This window comes from Pinus tabuliformis, chromosome 3_2 (genome assembly GCF_031772625.1).
Source record: "Pinus tabuliformis cultivar Carrire ecotype Pingquan chromosome 3_2, CPIR1, whole genome shotgun sequence".
Lineage (NCBI taxonomy): Eukaryota > Viridiplantae > Streptophyta > Pinopsida > Pinales > Pinaceae > Pinus > Pinus tabuliformis.
Window position 1 is genome coordinate 1030082067 of NC_142302.1, and position 19589 is coordinate 1030101655.

Below are 19589 nucleotides of genomic sequence, written 5' to 3' on the forward strand. Positions count from 1 at the left end.
ATATCATGTTGCTTGACCTACAAGTTTGAATTGATAGGGTAGGTAGGTAGGAAAATGCAAATAAGCTCAAGGTTGACTGAGCATTTTTTTTTTCAGTAGATATAGACTTCTTTCTCATACAGTGATCATCAAGCTTAAGCCTGAGGTGAAGGCCCAAGAAACTTAAAGGAGATGCTTGTCAAATAAATTTTTGTTTATCATAAGAGGACAAGGCACTGGAATTGTGAGTTCTTAGTGTACCACAAGGGCACGCTATCCCAAGTGGAGCCACTGTTATCACTGAAAAGATTTCAAAGGAAAAGGGTAAGGTAAGGGAGAATTGGTCTTGGTTATTCTCATGCTCCTTTCATGCATAAGAAGCACTTGGCAAACTCAGGGTCAGCATACATCAGAGTTCTTTGAAGGCTCAAGCAAGGCATGTAAGGTAATCCTAAATTTTGATATAGATTACATTTTGAAAGTTTTCCTTGAAGAATGGTGTTTATTATATTCAGTTTTGAACAAGCTTCATGACATGTGGAGAAAGCCATTTCAAGAAAAAGAAAGACTCAAAAAGGTTAAATTTTGGTCTTAAAGCTGTGTTTTGAAATTACACAGTAGTTTCGTAGCGCGCTACGAAACTGCTGTAAGTGATGCCTAATGCACAGCAGTTTCGTAGTGCGCTACGAAACTGCTGTAGCTGCATATTGTGATTTGATGGATCATTTTTGTAAGACAAAAGGATATCTTTTTGAGGATGGGCAGCTGAAAGGGATTACTTACAAGGTATAAACATCAAGCAAAGGCAAAACAAGGAAAGGAAAGACTTTTATGAACTCCAAAGTTTCATGTTATGAAAACAGCAGCCAACTTCCAAGGGGATTACCAAGCAATGGAAAACTCATCTCTGAAAAGTAAAAGAGGTTTTCATTCTTAAGATACTAAAGTACAAAAACCTCTTCCACTTTCTTCAAATCCATTATTATTTGAGAGAAATGAATTATCAAACTTGCGCTACGAAACTGTTGTAGGTGCAAGTTTTCCACAGGCATATTTCTCTGTTTGAAAAGGTAGTCAACTTCCAGAAGGTATCTAAAGCAACTGAAAGCCTATTTTGGGAAATGGAAAGAGGTTTTTATTCCTAACAGACTGAACTAGAAAAACCTCCTTCCATTTCCTCAAATCCATTACAATATAAGAGAAATTAATGACCAAAGTTGCGCTACGAAACTGCTGTAGGTGCAGTTTTTCATCTACTGTTTTACACCTGTTTTTCAAAGACACATTCTGGGCGGTAGGGAAGGTGTTTCAAAAACCCAAGATAGGTTTTTGTTTAGCATGGATTGGTTCACAAAAGCCTCCTTCAGTTTTTCGAAATACAGTTTTTATGAGAAGTTATGAGCTCTGTCCCAAGACCTATTTTTCAGCCAGAACAGAGCAAAGGACAGTCTCCTAGTTTCTAGGAACAACAAAAGGATGAGTCATCAAGGGCCAGCTGGAAGGTTATGAGCACCATCAAATTCGACTTCATGGAGTTTTAGGTGTCAAAGAATGTTTTAAATGTTTAGATAAGGTTGTTGTAATCATAATAAGGAGTTACACTCCTAGTTGTATTAGGTCTCTAGGACTGCTAGTTAGGTGTCATTTGCATTTAATAGTTAGTTTTGAGTGTCATTAGGTGTCAGGTCAGGTAGAATTCGAATTTTCCTCATCCTAGAAGAGGAATCTAAGTTGTGTAAAGAGCTCTATATATAGCAGAAGAGCTGATGTACAAAGGGTTGGAAATTTTATGAATAAGTTGTATTTGGCCTATGTAAGACTCATTTTCAATAATACATGCTTGACTTTACTTCTCAGGATTCATGAAGGATTTTTTATGTTCAGAATATGTGATGTTGTCCTTTCCTTAATTCTTACAGTGGTATGGATGTATAATCACTCAGAATTCACTGAATGTGCTCTGACTTCCTGTATACATTTATAAACTGTGTGGTCCCATATGAGTTTATGTTCTGAATGTTTAAATGTTGAATGCCCTGACTTCCATGTAGGGTTGAGTTCATTGTTATATTCAGGTGTTGTTGACTCCATAATCCCAATGGATAGTTTTGTTTAATGTGTTTCCACCATCCATATTTTTCACAGTTGTTCTATAAGATTTAGCCATCTTATCTTTAATCAAAATCATTAATCCAGCAAGAGAGAGCCCTCTCAGGTTGAGGAGGCTAAGCCTCAGCCTAAAGTCGGTTTGAAATAGTTACTTGAAATCTTCCTGGTCTGCAGCCTTATCAGGATCTGATTTTGAGATAACAGTTATGTTGATGTCATTTTCATGGGACTTGCATGGATTGACAGCGGTTTCATCCTTGCCTTGTCATTTCCTAGATAACCGTGATGTAGTGGGTTCTCTGTTTGGATTTTGGATTGGTTCTCAAGTTTCGTAGTGGTTGTGGGTTGGGAGAGAATCTTTGGAGCCCTGGAACAACTTGGAGTCCCTAGAGGTTGTGGGTTGAGATGGTAGTTCTTTGTAGCCTTGTAACAACTTGGATTCCCTGGAGGTTTTGGGTTGAGATAGTAATCCCTAGAGCCCTAGACAGCTCGAGAAGAGACCAATCTGGTTGGTATTTGTGATTTATGGACTGGTTGGGTGAAATCATTGTGATTGAGGGTTGAGGTGGTGTGGCCTCTGGAAGCCTTGATTAGTTTTATTTTGGTTGAACCCATATGATCCCACATTCATGCTTGGAATATGGCATAGGTGTGATTGGATGAAAGAGAGATTTGGTTCAACCCAATCTATGATTGGGTGGTACATGGAAGTCCCTGACTTGGTTGACATCTGCATATGTCAATATGACTTATTTTCTTGTTGTGATCTATGAACACATGTATTGGTTATTATGTTGATCTTATGGTTGATTTGTCATGGATTCTATTCTGGTTATATGTTGGTTATATGCATGGTTATGTGATGTGCTCTTATTATGGATCTTGTTCATGATTGGATAAGTTATTGAATGGTTAATGTATGCATGGGCTAACAAGTCTTGATGTAGCTAGCTTGAGAGGGCTTTGAGCCTTCTTAGTGATTCTTTGTTGAAATTCATAAGTTTATGATCAAATATGCATTCATGACTTGTAACTACTATGTTTACCATATGTTTGACGAAATGTTCTCATATGTTTGGGATGTTTCAAGCAAGATATAGTCTTAGTATTCATTATACATACTTGTTATCATCTAAGATTTGATTCTAGAATGTCCTCGAGAGTTTTGGGCAGTAGCTTGTAGGCTAGCCTTAACAAAGTGGCGCAGATCTGGCAATCAGACCCTCTGAATTGGAAAGTTGCGGTAATAACCACATGGAGCAAGGCTCATGCATGCCGTTGGAGCCTTTCAACCGCATGCACAATGTGCAATGCATGCAGTTGGGATGTCAACCCTGAGAAATGAAAGTTCCAGCTCAGGGATTGATCACAGAGGTGGTTTTTAGACACCTGGGTGATCTTGTCTCCCTAAGGGGTGTCAATATGTTTCCAATTATTAGGCCCCACTTCTATAATTAAAACTTGGAGGTCACGTCCAATCATAGTGACACTCAACTCATGTTGACCCCGGAGTGTTTGTAAAAGTAGGTAAATGTGGGATGAGGTATTACATTCTATACACAAAGACCTTTCCAAGGGTGTAAGAATTCCCTCAATCAGTGTCTGTATGCAAAATTTATGTCGCTTAGAAGTTGACCTTCCTATTTTCGCTACCGTAATTCATTAGAATGACATGTCGTCCCCCATTATTCATGGAAAAGGGGCTAGCCACGTGATTATGATGAAGAAGACTATAGAAGAGTCCATATAGTAACTTTGGTTAAGAGTTGAGAAAGTCAAACCTAACCACTAATAGGCTATTAGACTGTGTTATAACTGAGCCACTAGGAGGAAAAATGGTTCCATTCTTTCCAAGTGCATTTGTTCCATAGATGAGCAAAAATATCCAAGAGGGATACGAGATAGAGCACATAGAGAGGAATTGTGCGTTGTAGTAGCCACATGCCATACTTATTTGTACTCACAATCATTTTCTATTTAGAGAAAGAGAGCAGAGTGATCTTACCTTCCAACTCGGTTTTCTCCCAAAAGGGTTTCCTAGGTCATATCTTCTGTCAAACTATGGTTTATGAATTTTTATGTTGTTATTCTATATTTTTTTCATAATTTTAATTTGCATGCATATGCAACTAGTAATAATCTATACATTTAAGCCCTGAGGGTTAGCTTAGTTGGTCAAGTCTCTATTGTTAAAGCAACCTTGCTACTGAGAGGTCACGAGTTCAATTATCTCGACACTCTTGGGGTCCGGCTCTGTGGTTGAGCCGATAGTAAGTTATCCTTTCAAGTAGATTTACATGGTACAAATATTTAGTGGACATTGTGGTCACCGATCTCCAGGGACTGTGAACCACACAAACAAACAAAAAATTAATAATAATAATAATAAATAAATAAATAAAATTACAGATCTATAAATTTAAAGAGAAATAAAACCTTAATATTGTAGATTTCATATTTTTAAATATAGTTTTATGAGATTTGTTGCGACGAACTGTCCAGTGGAATATCCACAACAATTTATGAATCAATCAAGGTGGATAAGTAGGAGGAAGAAATGAGTTATCATAGGCAGTAAGTGGAAAAGCTCCCAAGAATGACGAGTAGTCTGAATTTAAGCTTAAATGATACAAATGTCCGAACCAGAATGAGCCCATTGAGTTGGGAAAGTATATTGTAATGTGAGATTATATCATTAATTAGTAGTTCATGTATTGTAGGTTTTGCTATATATTGGGGCTCTATTGGTTGACGCCCCCGTCCCTCCCACCCACCCCCTCTCCTCACGGGATGTGAGAATAATGGTCCTCTTGAGAGGCCAATTTGAATAGAAAAAAGAAACTGAAAAACTAAAGAAAATGACTAATATAATTCATGATGTGTCTATTGCGACCCATACACAAATTTTGATCTAATACAAAAATTCTCATTACCATTAAAAAAACATTATACACCAAAGATTCACAAAACAAGCTACATAGTAGCAAGTACCTGCCGCCTAGTTTAAATATAACTAAATTAAAGTAACAAAATTATGAAGATTTGGCAGAATGGAAGCCCATATAAGTGCATGCAGAAACATGAAACCAAAACTAGAAGAAAAAGAGGTAAAATTAGAAAACAAGAGATTAGGAAAAAAGGGAGCTATATTTAATTATATAGAGTCTAAATCTACAATAATGTCCTATATTTTGTTTAAGATTATAAATAAATATTTAGGAATATTATTTTATAACTTTAAAAAGCATCCTTTAGAAGTCATGGTCAATAAAAAAAAATTGTCATTTAATGACCAAAATAAGCCATGAATGACAATTTCACTATCAAATTCTACCCTTCATGGAGATTTTAATTTGACTTATGAAATGGACAATATCTATCCACCATGTAAAGCTTTTACTCATAAAGTTAAATAATTTTACATTCAATTTGAACTCTTTTTGAATGAATGGTTCTAGAACAAGTTATGCAATTTGTAAATTTTAAAGATTTTGATAACAAATTGTTAATTATTTTCCCTTTATAAGTATGCCCTATTTTATGAATTTTATTTTAAATACAAATTTTGATTTTTTCATAATATTTAAATTAACTAACACAAATAAAGTTTGTTCAAAGTTGGACTATACTAAAGTGCTTTGTTTATTATTATCTTAAGGTTTTATATTGCTATGGTCCCACATAGATGAAGCATTTCACATAGATGAAGTAGTTCATAAATGAATTTTAATGTTATTGTCCATTTTTATCCATGTTATGCTTTACACATGGTTTGTCTGCAACCTTTATTTTAATATCAATTTATTTTTTCTAAATTTGGGATTGTGACTATTGTCCAACATACTCATCATATTTCATATATATTTATTTATTTTAACAACTTTCATGAATTGAAAAGTTTAATATAGGGAGATGTGTAATTTAGTGTGTGATCAACATGAAATTGATGCGTGTTACTCTTAAAATAAAATAAACCTATTTTCTAAATAGAAAAGCAATGTTTTTTTTTTTTTTTTTTGCCTTCTCGGTGGAAAAAGTCGCAATTTCTTTATTGATAAGAAACTGCATTTTGCAGATGCATAGCATATACAGTATTCAGGCCTGTGCCTGTCGACGACCAAAAACATTTCAAAAATTGTGTTCCACCTCGTGTATGAGGCTTCAATAAAGAGTCTATGTTATGAAACTCTACGCAGAGAGCCATACTGTGCTGTAAGATAAAGTAAATAAACAATGAATAATTACATATGATTCAATGCTATAGATCCAAAAGTGCAAAAAACAAAAAATTGTTGGAGATTGTTATATGCCAAGTTCTATAAACAGCCTGTGATAGTACTGGTAGGTGTTGTCGTCTCTTTCCTCCACGATCAACCATGTGGTGTCGACCCTGTGCGCAGCCTCCTTGGATAGGATGTCAGCGACTGTGTTGCGTTCCCTGTATATGTGATGGCAAGAGAAGACATCAAAATATGATATGAGTCTAAGAGTTTCATCCAAAATATGCTTTAGAGAGTATGCATTGCATTGTGCTTTTTTGTTTATCCAGTTGCATATGATTTTTGAGTCTCCAAATAGCTGTAAATGATGGCAGTTTTTGGACAATGCAAATAATATGAGGTTTTTGGCCGTTGTGAGCTCTGCAAAATTGTTTGTACCCCTTCCCAATCCCATTTGAATTTTGAAGACATGTGCTTCAGACAGATGGAGTATAGCCCCCCTCCACAACCAGCCTCCTGAGCTGATCCATCAAAGTAAGCCCATGGATGAGCTGTATTAATAACTTCAGGTGTGATATTCCTATGGGTCGGTTGTTCGTCCTCTTCGAGGATGGAGCTATAGTCGGCAAGCAATCTGGTAGTGATAGAGGGCCAGTGAGGGGGTTTTTGTTGGAAAATAGATTGGTTCCTGGCGATCCATATGGCCCAGCTAATGAGGAGAGGGATGTTCTTTTGTCTGATAGAGGTAGAGGAGCACCAGTTGTTCCATGCTTCTGTGAGGTGAGAGCCTTGCCATTTCTTAGCAGAGGATATCGAACAGAGGAAACCATTCCATAGTTCTTGTGCACATGAGCAGTGGAGAAAGAGATGGTCGGTATCCTCATTGGCGCTTTTACAGAGATGGCACCAGAATGGCCCTGAGAATGATCTTTTCATCAGGTTGGCCCCAGTTGGGACTTTGTTGCGGAGAATAGACCACATGAGCAGTTTGGTTCGAGGGGGTGCCTTCAACTTCCACATTTGCTTCCACCACTGCTCCAGTTCCTGTGGCTTATGTCTCTCCATCAGCACTTGATAACCTATCTTGGGAGAGTAGGTGCCATGTTTTGCATGTGCCCAGATGAGCTCGTCTTCGCCTTCAGTTATTCTAATATGAGCCTCTATCAATGCATTTGTATAATTGCGCCATTCCTGCTGCCAGCATCGGGGAATGTTCAGGTCTGTGGCAGTTTTCCAAGCTTGCAGAAAGATGGTAGTATGTACCTCGTCTGCGATCTGATTGATGTACAGTATGCCATTATGCTGTAAATGACCTCTCAGGCCCTCCGAGAGTCTGTGTGTGTTACCACATCCCGCCCATGGGTCCATGCCTATCTGTATCTGTGCCCCTGCTCTAATTCTCCAAGTCAGACCGCTTCGGATGAGCTCCTTAGTGTGATTGACTGCCTTCCATATGATGGAGATGTTACTCATCCTGATGTCTTGCTTGATCCATGCTTGCACAGAAAAGCAATGTTAAAATAAAAAATAACCTATTTTTTAAATAGACAAGCAATGTTAACTAATTCATGTGGATATCAACTTCATATATGTCTATATATAGAAAAAAAATGTTAAAATAAAATATTTTAAAGTTGTATATAATAAAATATTCAGTGGCTTATACTTAAAATTATATTAATAACAAAATTATATTAATGTTAAAATGTCTAGATATACATGTTATGTAAATATTTTAATGTCAACTATGTATATATTATATATTGTTTTAAAAAAATATGTATATATCATATAAAGCTATTGAAAAAAATAACTTTTTATGGTTAAAACTTTTGAAATGGTATGGGTATTTTACAATTCGGCCATTTTTTAGGTATATGTTTTTATCAAAATCCAACAAAATTTTCTTGGACTTACAAGTTTTAAGTTGCACTCTATATAGAATTCAAAAATACAATTTAAACAAAGAAAAATTACACATTGTATTTTGCACTCTAAAAGAAGTGTTCACCTAAAGAAATTTGATCCCTCTCAACTTATGTTAGATCCAAACTCAGATGGATCTAGGTTGGTTTTAGTCAAAAGAAAACTAATAACAGATAAATGAAAAACTAAATATATAAGTATAATAATATCATATCAAATAACAAAACAATATAAAGTCAAAAACTAATTAATATAAATCAATAAACAAACTTATTACTATATTTTGGAAAAAGAGAATAATAATAATTATGTCGTAAGGCGTTCCTTTGGGAAGAACTACCCTCTTGTGTTTGTTGTCTTGACTATGCTCCGCTTAATTTGATGTTAGACGATTCAAATGCCTTCAACCATTGGATCACCACCTATCTGACTAACTAATTAACTAACTAAAAATTGTATTCGCATCTCCCTCTCAAATCTCTCTTTCGGCATCATAGCTCAACTGGGCACAGGGATATCAATGCACGAGCGAGAGAATAGTTAATAAGGATCAGCCAATTAACACTAAAAGCAACAAGACTGTTGTTTATTACAAATCGGTTGCAATTTACATAAGAGTATCGGTCTATATTTGGTTAAGCTATTGAGATTGGTAGTGTGTGTTATTACAGGCTTCAATCGCCAAAATTTCATGGGTATCTGTGTCCTACCAAAGAAGAAGAGGAGTGTTTCGAGGTCATAGTTTGTTTCCCTCCTCCCTTCCTGGAGTTCAAGTTCATGCTCTTGGGTGTGGCGTATTTTGATCTATCTCTATAAGGGGAAATCATGGATTTATCAAATTCGGCATCCACATCCAGTGCTCAAACGCCACACGACATTGACACTTGGATCTCCAATAAGTTATTTTTCCTTCTCTTTTGTTTTATCTCTAGAGACTGTTAATGGAAACACCTCGCATACGATGACTGAGGGGAAGCATAGCCTCTTAGTATTGTATTTGCGCAGGTATTTATGCAAATTATGAAACCCTCGTTCATTGATTCCACAATTAGAACATTGATCTCATAATTCGAATTGCAGATTAGAGTGTGGTGCAAGAAACCAAGATCCATCGTGATTGCACGACAAGGGGTTTTGGTAGGGAAATTGAATATGTGAAAGGGGATTCTAAGCATCCGCCTTGGTTCCTTCTGTTTTTAAGTTTTTGTTTTGATTGTCCACTTCTAGATTGTATACTAGTAACATGTGGTTGCAATTATGAAATTATCGCTACAATATAAATTCACAATTGTATCCCAACGTTTGCCATATTGCATGTCAATAAGAAATTTCTGGTGTTTTTATTTCGTCATAAATGATTTATTTTAGAGATCTTCATCAGTCCAATTTTAAATTAAATGTTTGCATTCAATTATTGGTATCTGAAGAGATTGCAATCAGAAGATTTGAAAGACAAATCTCAACATGAGGATGTTTCAAGAATAGAAGAAAAGATACTTGTTATAACACATAGAAACCAAGTTTGAAAGTTAAATTCAAAACCGTTGATACGGACCTCCGAAGTGAATCCAGTCCAAATTTAAATTTAACGTCATTATTCAATAATTGTTATCTTAAGGGAATTGTTATTCAATATTTGTTATCTCAAGGGATTATAGATAAAACTCAACACGAGGATGTTTCAAGAGGTCTTAAAAATACCTGTTAAACCCAGTTCGAATTTGAATTCATATGGAAAAAAATTCCAATAAAAAGTTAGCTAGCATACATCTTAAATCTATTGATCCCCTTGTTCAATACTACTAAATGATAGTCATTAAATGTGTATTCATATTTTTAAATTTAAACATTTTTATTATTTGGTGCAGTTTTTGATTAATTGGCTAAGTACTTTCTAATTCATCGAATTTATAAGGAAGAATGGCTCACATATAATATATTATTTTACAACCATTGACTCACTTGATAAAATGGGGTTTTTTCAGAAGAAAAAGCGTAATATATTCATATAAGAAGATTACATAGAGCAAATGCAAGAAGCATAAGCAGAAACATTCATATAAGAAGATAGCATAGAGCAAATGCCAGAAGCATATGCGGAAACGTGGACCAAGCCACATGCAAATCTGCTAAAACAGATCCCAAATAACGCCCCGAAAGGCCAATATTGCCCCCAGACAAGGCAACCCATCTATAAGGTGCAGAAGAGGCACCAAAAAACCAAGCAGTCAAGCATCTGAAGAAATAGCAACATGATCAGTCCACCCAATAAGGAAGGAGAGGCACGAAATGAGGAAGAGAGCAGCAAAAGAAGCCACTCCTTCCCCGCCCCCTCAAACTCTCCACCCGAAACAGACGAGAAACAGAGGAAGAACGCTGCCGCAATCATCCGCAACTGCCTGCAGAAAAGACCAACTGAGACATCCATAGAAGCGGCACGAAACAGGGCAGAAGCACCGCTATTCCCTCAACGCTCCAAAGGATATGTCGTGGCCAGAACAAACCTAACAGCCGGCGAGAAGGATAAAACCCACCGGCGCAGAGGTGACACCGGGGGCAGAGGCGGCAAGGGTAGCCACCTCGCCCCCGCTTAGAGAAAACTGAAAGACCAGAAGAAGAAGCGATCAGGACGAAAAACCCCTCTGTTGCCTCACGCCGCTCGACTCAGGAGAAAACCACCTTCCGCTACTGCGCTCCTCCCCTTCCGCTACTGCGCTCCTCCCATGCTCGCCCTCTTGCTCGCCGCTCCTGTTCGCCCTCCTGCTCGCTCCTCCCTGGTCGTCGGCTCCTGGTCGACCACCTGCTCGCCCTCTGCCCTCCTGCTCGCGCCCCTGCTCGCCGGCTCCTGGTCGACCTCCTGTTCGGGCTCCTGCTCGCTCCTCCCCTGTACGCCGGCTCCAAGTCGACCTCCTGCTCGCCCCCTGCCCTCCTGCTCGCGCTCCTGTTCACTCCTCCCCTGCTTGCCGGCTCCTGGTCGGCCTCCTGCTCGCTCTCTGTCCTCCTGCTCGTGCTCCTGTTCACTCCTCCCCTGCTCGCCGGCTCCTGGACGGCCTCCTGCTCGCCCTCTGCCCTCCTGCTCGCTGAGCTGCTCGCTCCTCCCTGGTCGCCGGCTCCAGGTCGACCGCCTGCTCGCCCTCTCAGGTCACTTTGTAAGAGATGCGAGCACTTTGTAAGAGATACAGACTTTGTGTTGTCATACAATGGGGTTTATCTCCTTCCTATCTAACTTATATAAGTTATGCATTGGGATTTTTATTATTGAGTGTTGCTTATTCTAATATCTCTTTGATATATATATATATATATATATATATATATATATATATATATATATATATATATATATATATATATATATATATATATATATATATATATATATATTAAATCAACATTGTTTTAGATTTAATATTTTTATAAAAATTCAATATATCATGACTTTTTTTTATTACAAAGGTAGAATGCAATTAAACTTCCCAATCCAATCATCCAACTAAGTATCTTACCAACTTTCCAATCAACCCACTAAACATCATTACCAACTTCCCTTGTTTTAGTTTAAATTGCAAAGTTTTCCATCAAACAAAACTAGTAATTGTTGCCAAATTTATCATTATCCTCATCGTTACTAAAATCTTTATCTTATGATTTAGTTATTGTCATATGGTTGGCGACTATGTTGGGGTTGTTCACGTGGAAATTCATACAGTACAAGAACAAAGGCAAACTCAAAGTAGCAATATATTATCTGCGTATGGCCAAAAGAAGTGTGGAAACCCTTAAATTATAGAAGCTCTATCTGTTGCCCTTCTTCCCAATTGCCCCATTCCCCATACCTTGCTCAATTTGCACACAGAAATGCCTATTCAATAATTTCTCATGATGCCACCGTTAAGTGAAGTTGAAATTCTCTACATGGGTTATTTTGTCTCTATAAGGCTCTTAACATAAAACGCAAAATCTATATACGTAATATGTGCACATAATACAGAAGCAAAGATTCTCATGACAGGTATCCTTAGATGTTCTTTTACTAGAATTTGGAACTACCAATGAAACAAGAGTACTGAAAACGCTACCAAATTTGGAAATAAGAGCTCACTACAATCACTACATTATACATTCTTAACATAACATTCCAATTTGAATTCACATGGCAAAAAATTCCAATAAAAAGTTAGCTAGCATACATCTTAAATCCATTGATTCCCTTGTTCAATACTACTAAATGTTGGCCATTAAATTTGTATTCATATTTTGATTGATTGATTGACTACACAAACTTCTAATTCATTGAATTTACTAGGGCATGGAAAACACTAGACAGCTAGAAGAAGGGCTCACATATAATATATTATTTTATTGTCACTAACTCACTTGATACAATGTGGTTGATCTCCTTCCTAACTAATTTATTTAAGTCATCATTGCCTTGGGATTTTTATTATTTAGTGTTAATTATTCTAATATATCTTTGTTATTTTAATTATTTACAATAATAAGATATCAATAATATATATATTTTTAAAATCAACATTATTTTAGTTTTAAGATTTTTATAAAAAATCAATATATGATGCTTTTTTATTTTTTATTAGGAAAGTATAATTCAATTAAACTCCCCGATCCAATCAACCAACTAAGCATCCTTGCCAACTTTTCAATCTAACCAACTAAACATCTTTAAATTGAGAAAATATATATATTTATATATGAAGTTGCTAAAAATTCTTTGTATACCTATTTGTTTCAAATAAAAATTCGTTATTTTATTGATATAAATAAAAGGCAAGGAAAAAGTATACTTCAAAGTCATCAAACTTCCTGCTCAAAATTTCTATTTTATAAATCTTGTTTTATCTATGGAAATTCAAGAATGTTGCCATTTATCCTTTCTGAATGTTATTCTTCTGTGTAGTGATCTTGTCTCTTACCTAAGTTGCATTCTTTGGGAAATGTACACAGTTCCAAAATGGAAAACAACCAGTATTCAAATAAAATGAATAAATAAGCATAAAACCCTTAAATTTATTTTCCCATCTTTGCTACTCTTCCCTAGTGTGCCCAAAACGTGGAATAATTAGGTCGCATGAGAAGACATGCGTTGATTCATTTTTTTTCGGAGTTGTCTATAATGCAATTTTTTGGAGATTTCGGTGACGGAATCCGGGGGAGAAATTGAGGTTAAATCTTGATTTGTTGCAGTAAAAATGGTTTTTTAACTTCATATTTGGATTCAGCACCCTGAAAAACCCCTGGGACGCTTTGATTGTGCAGAAACTAGCTATCAAACTTGCGATTCCAATAAATTGCTGCCGGATTTTGACTAAAAAAACCCACCGGAAAGGCTTCCAAAAAATCGCATTATAGGCAACTGCATTTTTTTTTCCAGCCAGCCAAGACGTGAAAGGCACTGTGAAGAAACATGTTGTCAATGGCTTGACACTTGGTGGATTTTTTGTGATGTGGTGCACTGACATTGTCAATGATTACAACATTCTTCTACTATTATATTTATCAGTGGTTAATTCTATTTGCGTTTAGCTTGTGTTATATAAAAGTGATTGATTAACTTTCAAGGAACAATGCTATCTTGCATAAGTCATTATATGTTGTTGATTCACTTTTTAATGGTGGATTATGGGAATCATTAAAATTTTGAAACCTCTCTCGTACATATTTGCAAAGATGCTCCATGGAGGTTTGGATACCATTTTGTTGTAATCTTCAACATAACATCATGCTTTGTTTTTGTTTCCATGGCCAATTAAATATTGATAATGAATATGTCAATCATAAAATTTTAATATTGTTTTAGTGTAAATTGGTCCATTGCATGGTGTTGAGTAGCTTGGTTGTTGATCATATATCAGAATCAAATAAATTGATTAGTTATTTGTAGGCTAGGTAAGTACATTGAAACATGTTCTGACACTATGGTTGTAATGTGCATTTTTCAAAGCTTGAGAAAGAGTACCCAAAAAAATTGGAAAGCTTAGTGCTGATGAAATTACTTTGAAGATTTTTACTCAGGAAATTTGGGAATATCTTATAAAATCAATAATATACAATATGACACATGGATGCCCTATTGAAAATATTTGAATCAATAATTTAATGGAAAACATTCTCCTACGTTATTATGCCCAACTAACAAGCTTACGAAGCTCATAGAACATGTCGAAGAGTACACAAATTTAATCATGGAAGAGTTGGGTACAAATCATATGGACTACATTGAGGTCATCATTGCTCCCTGCAAAATTTAAATTTCAAACAAATTTATCTATTTTTGTTTTTTCTTGTAGATGACTTCGTATCTAATTTCTACTCAATTTTATCAAGAAACTGAAAATATTGTGTATAAAACTCTGGTGAATCTGACCGAGGCTTTAAATTTCATATTACCTTTCAACTAAGTCAACTAAAAGCTCTTCTGCAAGGCTTGACTTATGGTAAAGATGGCCATCCAAACTATAATCAAAACTTAAGACAACATATATTACCAGTTCCAATCAAGAAGAATCCCATACAGAGAACAATCCAAAATGTGAGATATCTATTGGACAAAAAATGGCATAGGGCCTAGGTTATTGTCATATGACTAGCGACTATGTTGGGGTTGTTCACGTGGAAATTCATACAATATTGTTTTAATATAAATTGGTCCATCACATGGTGTTGAGTAGCTTGGTCGTTGATCATATATCAGAATGAAATAAATTGATTAGTTATTTGCAGGCTAGGTAAGTACACTGAAACATGTACTCACACATTGTGGTTGTAATGTGCATTTTTCATGACTTGAGAAAGAGTACTAAAAAAATTTGGAAAGGCTGGCGTTGATGAAACATCCTTTTTTTACATTAAATAATTTTACTCAAGAAATTTGGGAATATCTTATAAAATTAGCAATATACACTATGATACATGGATGGCTTACTAAAAATCTCTGAATCAATAATTCAATGGAAACCGATCTCCTAGGTTATTATGCCCAAATAGTAAGCTTACGAAGCTCATAGAATAAGTTGAAGAGAACACAAAATTAATCATGGAAGAGTTGGGTCCATACCATATGGGCTACATTGAGGTCATCTTTGCTCCTTGGAAATTTTCATTTTCAAACATTTTTTTTTGTAGATGACTTCATATCTATAATTTCTACTCAATTTTATCAAGAAACTAAAAATCTTGTTTTTTTAAAACTCCGATGGATTTGACCGAGGCTTTAGATTTCATATTGTCTTTCAACTAAGTCAACTAAAATATCTTTTTCAAGGCTTGACTTATGGTAAGGAAGGCCATCCAAACTATAGTCAAAGTTCAAGCTAATAGATATTATCGGTTCCAATAAGGAAGAATCCCATACAAAGAGCAATCCAAAACGTGAGATATCTATTGGACAAAAATTGGCATAGGGCCTAGGTTATTGCCATATGGCTAGCAACTATGCTGGGGTTATTCACATGCAAATTCATACAATACAGGAACATAGGCATATTCAGAGTAGCGAGATAATGTTTGTGTATGGCTAAAGGAAGTGCAAAAACCCTTAAATTGTGAAATCTCTATCGGTTGCCCTTCTTCCCAATTTCCCCATTCCCCATACCTCACAGAAATGGCTATTCAATAATTTCTCATGATGCCATTGTTAAGTTAAGTTGAAGTTCTCTACAAGGGATGTTTGGTCTCTATTAGGCTCTTAACACATAACACAAAAGCTATATACATAATCCATGCACATAACATAGAAGGAAAGATTCTCAAGCTATGTATCCCTAGGCGTTCTTTTACTAGAGTTTGGAACTACTAATGAAAGGAGAGTATTGAAAACAATACATAATTTGTAAATAAGAACTCACTACAATCACCATAGTATATATTCTTAAAAAGACATTTCACTCTAATGCTAAACATTTATATTCAAGAGCTTGTGAGTGTCTCAAGTTTGTGCTTCTAATTCTAACTAGTAAGTTATTCTTGAATTCTATTGTCAAAACACATCGTGAAGGTGCCAATAACAAATTACCACCAGTGCTCTGTTTCAATCAAATCAATTCTATTGTGAACACAATTTGTGAATTAGCCAATAAAAAATTACCATCAGTTCTTTGTTTTAGCGAAATCAATTTTTTACTTGGAGGCCAAATATTTAGAACGTACTAAATGAATGACGTGTTATAATAATATAATTATGAGTGATTCCAAAGAAATTGAATTTTGTTGTACAAATCACAGAATTGCAATGCATAAAAGCAATAATTTTTTGTATAGAGTTCTCCAAAGAGCTTGAGGATAATTTTTAGTGACTGCAAGTACAAGTCATTTTGGATGACAAGTTTTTCATATTCTAATATCTAGTGATGCATTTCAGCAATTTCACCTAAGCCTGTCTACATTTCAACAATTTCACATTGGCCTATCTAAACCTCCACCATGAAGACATTTTTTTAGTTGCAAGTCTGTGGCCACTAAAATAGAAATAATATAAAAATTCGCTAGGTATTCTATGTGATAATATAATATCTTAATCTCTAAAATATATATGACCTTGACCATGAAAAAATACAATGAAAGTTTTTAGCTAGACGATGTTGACAATATATGTTATGCAATGGTGTTATGCTTCATGTTAATGCAAACCATAGGAAGTCACATGTTTACCTTGTCATCAATTATGTACAAATAATTTAAAATTCAATATGTTCATAGTGCATTACAAATAATTTAAAAGTCAATATGTTCATAGTGCATTACCATAATCATAAAAATATATAAATAGGAAATTAACCCTAAACCCTTTGTTTAAGAAGAGAAGAAACTAACTCATAAATGAGAATGGAAAATAAATAGAAAGGACTATAAAAGGACTTGAGTCCCCTTGGCATCCTCACTACAAATAACATCACTCTCCAATTTGTGATAAGGATATTGTTTGATTCTTACTCATAATTTTGTATCGTATGCAATAATTTTTAATTTACGCCTTAGTATCACAAAAGGAGAAAAATGGGCATAAACCAATACTATTTTTAGAAGATAGGATAGCATGCACTCATGTAATAAAAAAGGAAAGAGAAAAATTAGAGGTAGTTGTTGTGAAATGGATATTCCAACTCTAATCAATTCTTATGAGATCTTTTAGTAGTTTAGAAAAAAATACAAGATAAAAGAAAGAACATGAATAAGAATCAATGGGATGGAAAATATGAGTTGTTGTTGAGAATGAACAAAGTATGATAAATGATGCTTTATACATAACTTCCACACCATGAGTTACCTATGAGCATTTTGAATATGGTGAGTTTTGGGAAGTGTAGTCCATTAAAATTGAATAGTATAGGCCAATCCATACTCATAAAACATAGTATTTAACTAATCTCCTCTCCTTGACAACCTCATATTGACCATGTATAGGCTAGTCAATGCTCACCATATGCAAAAGAATTATTGGTAAGTTTTCTCTTCATCTTGGGAAACTCACATTTTGACAAACTACTGGATAGTCATTGCTCACTATACACATAAGAAGTCTTCACAAGAACTCTCCTAGTATGTCAATGACCATTTGTAATTTATTTATATTGCAAGTGTCCTAATCCTCATCTGAACTAAAATGCTCGTAGATTCTAAATTTATTTTGACCTCATATTTTCATTTGATGTGAAATACAACTTCCAACAATATTGATACTCTGGAGTGTAGGTGTGGTTAAACACTTTATAAGATGAGGGGAATAGATTTATCATGGAAGATTGTGTCAATCAATCTGTTCAATTATTATTCATAGGATCTTTTGTTAATAAAAATAGTCTCATATACAGGTTATCCATGTAATTGCTATTATTTATGCCAACATGTTATGGAATATTATTTTAAGGTTTATTGTTTTTAATTTTAAAAGAAGATTGAGGGAAACAAGTCTCCATTTATGTAAGAATTGCTATTTATATTGCATAACATATCATATCTCTCTTTATCTATGCCCTTTTCCACATGCTACTGACTTACGACATTTCCTTTGCAACATTCGCCACAATTGCTAGTTTGTATATCTAACTAAATATTTAATACTCTTTACATTAAAATACGCACTCTAAGATGCTCTAAAATCCACTTTAAAGCTTTGTATCTTAAATTATATACAAAACATTACATTACATGTCAAATTTAATTCTATGCTCTTTATATTCCGGTGTACTCTCCAACCTATCATGTAATCAAATATTTATTATTGAACAATATATATCTACAAAAAATAATTATAACTTTAAAAAATCATTTAAAATTATTTAAACTATTTTTTATTTACTCCATTTTTCAATTTTTCAAAATTTTAAATGTCAAATCTAATTTGATACTTTATATCTCAGAATGTACAACACTGTTACTCCCCGAATAAATGCTTTGTAAGACAATGTTCATTCTATAAGTGAATACATTTCTCAAGTTCAAAAAATATTAAAATAATCCAAATCTAACTCAAAATTTATGAAGATGTCATGCTATCTTTGGTATACACCATTCATAGTCAACGAGTTGCTTGTTTACACGTTTACAAAAATCGCAGTAACAAGGACACTGCAAAAAGATTTGTTGCGTGAGGATTTCATTTTGCATGTGCCAGACCAATCAAGAAGGCACGAACTAATGCTTCTGAGCATCGCTTCTCCATCTCTGTTGGTTCTAGCGTGGAGATACGGGAGGAGCAGAGCTTAGAGGAAAGTTTTATATAATGTTATTTTTCAAACCATTTGGGTTCATTGTACATAGAAATTAATGATATAGTACACTAAAGTCAATTTTTGCCATCATTATACAATAAAAAGTGAGACATTTTAACCAATAATATTTGAGATAACTGAAAATAAAATATATTTAAAAATAATAAATTCTATTTCATAATATTAAATTTTGAATAGATTTTAAATTTGTTTAGTCAAAGAAAAACTAATAACAAGTCAATGAAAAACCAAATACATTATATCTTAACGACAAATATAATAACTTTTTTCATTAAAAAAATCACTTAACTAAAATCTCAAATATATTTTTTCTATAAAACCAAGATTTAAAAATAAAAATAAAAAATTTAAACAATATATAGTTATAAAATCTCAATCACAACTAACCAAATAAAAAACTATCTGCCGCCCAACATTACTTGAGTGCCAAGCAACATCTATATCACAAGTAGGTTAGGCTTTCTACTATTTATTTTCCACAAACTCTATCAATCACCATCTATATTATTATAATCCATGGATCTTGGAGGTGTTCTCACCCTAATGCATGACTCGACCATGTAGTTTTGCATTTTTTATTATTAAATCTTGAAGTAATACTTCACGA